At 41.4% G+C, this 4,380-nt stretch overlaps 1 long non-coding RNA gene across 1 annotated transcript in view; it reads left to right on the top strand.

Moving 5' to 3' along the window:
* Nucleotides 1-3,220, top strand: part of LOC125613206 — a 20,706-nt gene extending 17,486 nt beyond the window's left edge. Inside the window, exon 5 of the long non-coding RNA XR_007343705.1 lies at nt 3,209-3,220. This is a non-coding gene — a long non-coding RNA (uncharacterized LOC125613206). The remainder of the gene's footprint in view (nt 1-3,208) is intronic.
* Nucleotides 3,221-4,380: the final 1,160 nt, after the last annotated feature.

Here is a 4,380-nt window from a genome sequence, read left to right as displayed (position 1 = left end):
GAGGAGGAGGAGGAGGAGGAGGAGGAGGAGGAGGAGGAAAAAAGACTCATCTCTTTTCCTGACTCTCTAGTCCTTGGTTTCAGTATCCAAGAGGCCCAGTCATATCCACTATCCTCACTCCTCACTTCCTAGGAAAGCCCAGAATCCCTCCAGTGATTTTCCTTATCTCACCAAGTTTGGTGGAATTATGTTCCTTGAAACTGAAAAAGCCCTCACACTGAGAAAGAGTTTTCCATATCAGTGAATTCTCTAGATTACTGAAGTTCTTACTTGAACTATTTGTAATAATCTATTTATAAGCATATTATACAGATTTACTCTTTCATAGATTTTAGAATATAATTGTTTACTTGATGACTCCAAGTCACCTGTTTGTTAAATAAATAGTCCTTCAGTGTATGACTTTGCTGTCAGCTGTCACTATCAGAGCATCTTTCCTCTTAAAATGAATCTTCTAATTTCTTCAAAGCGTACTTTTGAGGAGTCAGTTCTACAGGATGATTTTTCCTGGGTGATGACTCCAACAGTCCTGAGAAGAGGCTCACTCTCAAATGGATAGTGGCTCTTAGAGAAATTGGGGTACCTCTTGGAGCCTACCCCCCTCACTGCTGAACCCTAGCCCCTGACTCTGAAGCTTTCAAGCCAAACTGTTGCCCTTCTAAACTCCTTCCAGTCCCTCTTCCACTAGGAACTTGCTCCCCTCATCCTCTTTTATTTCTACTGTTAAGTGTTCACACACAGTAAAGTTCTCCAATATCAATTAATCTTTCTCAATAAAGTGGATCTCCCTTTCCCAAGGGGCCACCTGGTTGGCAACAGAGAACAAAGGCCAAGTCCTGATGCCTTTGCTGCAGAGTCCAAGTTGATGCTAACTGGACTGCCTCTTGGTTGCTCACATAAGGGATTAGGTTCCTCTCTAACCAGCACACCGTTAAATCCACTAGGCCTGCTTATTTTTATCGTCATAACAAGGGTGCCAAGATCAAACATAGCCTCAAGTTTATAGAGGTAACATAAAGCCACACTCTTAGGTCATAGGCCAGACTCATCATAATAAGTCTCCTGTTCTCTGATAGACAGTTTCAAGAAAATAAACCCAAGTATATCTCAGGACCACCAGGTGTACTCTTAACTCCAGACCAGGGACCTGACCACCCTATAGTCTGTTCTTGGTGATGTAGGGTCCTGGTTATCTGAACCAAAGGCTCTAGGACCCAGATCAATTAGAAAGACTATAGAGGCCCATCTTGGTAGCTCCAGGATCACTTTTACCTTAAGGTCCACTTTACACAGGATCCATCATAATGTAAAAATAAGATCAGTCTACCAGAGCCCCCAAATCACCAAGCACAGCCACCCGTCTTCCATTTCGGACAGTGTCTATTCACAAGTCTATGTTTCTAGTTGAGCTGAATTTTCTCTACCCAGACCATCAGGAACAAAGTCAGGATTCTTATAGGCTAGTAGACCAGAGATATAAATTAGTGTACATGGAATTTTGTTTGTGTATATATTTTCTTTATGGAATTATTCCTTTCAAACAAGGTCAGAAAAGATAATATAAGCGGCATGCAAAATGTGGCACCATAATGGACAAGGGTTATCTTTAGGGATCCACAAAATATATAAGAGAAAACACTTTCTACAATCGAAGGTCTGAGACCCAGAGGGATAAATGGAATCAAAGGGATCAATAGAACACTTGAGAAACTTAATAGCAGAATTTATAGCATATGTCACAAACCTACCTAAAAGCCATCTGGAGCAAAGAAAAGGACACCTGTCTGGCTTAGTGTCTGCTACAGAACCCTCTCCAGATAATGTAGATAAGTTTCTCTTCTTGAGAACTTCCAAAAATTAAAAACTACCAGCTATAAAAGTGAATTTTTATACTAAAAGGATATAATACTAAAATGTATATGAGAAAATAATTAAGACTGGGTCTGACCCCTAAGACATGAACTACTATTTGTTTTACTTAAAACATTTTTATAGCATTTATTATATACCAGACACTGTTACTAAGTGATATACAAATGTTAAGACATTTAGTGTTCATAACACCCTGAAAATAAAGGCAGCTAAATGAGAGAAGCAAAAGCTGTTCAGGCAGAGTCAGCCACCATCACATGCATTTAGCATAGACTAAAAGACAGTGAGAGGAGGGCAAAGCTTTCCAGTGGAGAAAAGGGAAGCTGCAGGTAAGCCCAGATTGGGAGATATTGGCCTGGGGAAGCTGCAGGAAGGCTGACTAGGAGTGGGGCATCCTAAGCAATTGCTAACCTAACAGAAGCATATTTGGCTTTCTCTGCTTGGTCCTAAGTTGGAAGGAGGGACAAAAATTGGGGAAGCTATTGTTTATTAATATAGTCCTGGCTGTTTGGGACCAATAGTTGCATGGGTTATTGTTGTACTTTCTAACCTATTTGCTAGAGACAATAGTCTGATTTGTAGATGGTAAGCCAGCTTCCTGGGCTGCCTCAAGAATGCTTGCTATTGGGTCAGTTCTGGAAACTTATTTTCTGTGAGGAAATTTAAATCTCTGTTCCTCTCAGTTGTTTGGTGTCCTACCTACCCAATCCTGCAGCCCAGTCAAGAGGATCACAGCTGGCCTTTGCTTGGTATGCTACAGCATGAGACTGGGAATGTGCTGTTATGCTAATAATTGATGAGAGGGGTTTTTGTTGTTTTGTTTTATTTTCTGAGTTTTGCTTGTGATTATCTTTCCTGGGAAGACTAGGGAAGGAGAATGTTTACAGTTTGGGTTCACTGGACAGAAATTCTGAAATGGGGATTAGCATGCAGGAACTTTACAATAGAGGATACTCTTGGCATGAAGCCCAGTAGAGGGAGCAGGAACTGAGCAAATAGAAAAGTTGAGGTGTGGTGTGACTTCAACAAAGGACTCCACTGACCCCCGGCGGGGGGGTAAATGAAAGTGAGAAGGCTTTAGAGTTGTCCTACATTGCAGCAAGGCTGTATGTATCCTCTTATTTTCCCCCTAGAAATTAGTAATAGTGTAAGTTGCCACCAAAAGCAGCTATAGAGAGCTGATGGCCAAAGCTGATGGTCAAGGCTGTCTGCTGAAAACACTCCCAAAAGCTGGGAATTAAGTCCTTCCAACCCATAGAAGAATCAGCATCATAGCATCCACTCCAGAAAGTAAGTGTGGAGTCAGTTTATGTATTAAAATATCATTATCAGAAAGCAAAACTATTTAATAAAGTATTCCTCAGACTATCTAAAAATAAAAAAGAAGCACTATTACCTGGTGATGTTACATTTGGTTGCACCAAAATAGAAACAGTTGAGCCAGTACAAAAACAATCCCTGAGTGCTTAAGTGGCAACTTTAGGAATGAATGAACCCCTAGGAGTACAAACCCCCAAAAGGCATGTGTGGGTGGGGTGACCAGCCTGTTCCAAAATGCCTTCTATTCCCATCTGATCTTTATTTACACTACAAATTTTGCAATTGTCTTAAGACACCAGTTCAATGGAATGAGTCTTGGATCCTGAACCAGAATTAGATTAGAGCATGGACCAATTGATAAATTCCTTTGGATTTTGGGTAGCTTGTCTGGGCTCTCATTGAAGAGATATTTCTCTGCCTGCTCTGGGCTTCAATCATGTGATCCCTGAGCTAGCATTCTCTCTCTTGAACTCTGGCTGACTCAGGGTTTTCTAGTTTAATTAGTTTTCTGTTACTGTAACAATATAACTAAGATAATCAAAAGAGGAAAGGTTTATTTTGGCTCATGGTTTCAGTCATTTGGCCCCATTACCTTTGTGCCTGTGTTCGGAAAGGACATCATGGTGGGAGCATGTGGTAAAAGAAGCTGCTCACCTCATGTCAGCCAGGAGGCAAAAGAGAGATAGGAAGGAGTCAGAGCCTCAATATCACCTTCAAGGGCATACCCCAATGATCTAATTTCCTTCCAGTAGGACCCATCTCCTAAAGGTTCCTTCACCTCCCAGTGGCACCACAGGCTGGCAACCAAACCCTTAATGCAGGGTCACTGGGGGACATTTCAGATCCAAACTATAGCACAGGGGCTGTCTACAGGGTTGTGAAAGTTGCATGAGGGTAAGGGGACAGGAGAAGAAAGGGACAAGGACAAAAGAAGGAAAATAAGACAGAACATAGAAAGGCTGCCTATGCAGTGTCGTACCTGAACACAGGTGACAGATGAGAAGACATTTCAAAATTCTTTCATCCTCATGAATCTAAGATTAAGTTGACTTTGCAAGTAATTTTCTGCAGAGATCATGTGCTGTTCTCCCCACCTACTAAGGCTAATTTTCTAATTAGGGAACAAAACATTATTCTACCTAACAACATCCTCCCACTGGGGAACACAGCAAAGCTTTTAACGCCTTC

The sequence above is a fragment of the Marmota marmota genome, unplaced genomic scaffold (assembly GCF_001458135.2).
Source record: "Marmota marmota marmota unplaced genomic scaffold, marMar, whole genome shotgun sequence".
Taxonomy (NCBI): Eukaryota; Metazoa; Chordata; class Mammalia; order Rodentia; family Sciuridae; genus Marmota; species Marmota marmota.
This window is presented reverse-complemented; position numbering and strand designations above follow the sequence as displayed.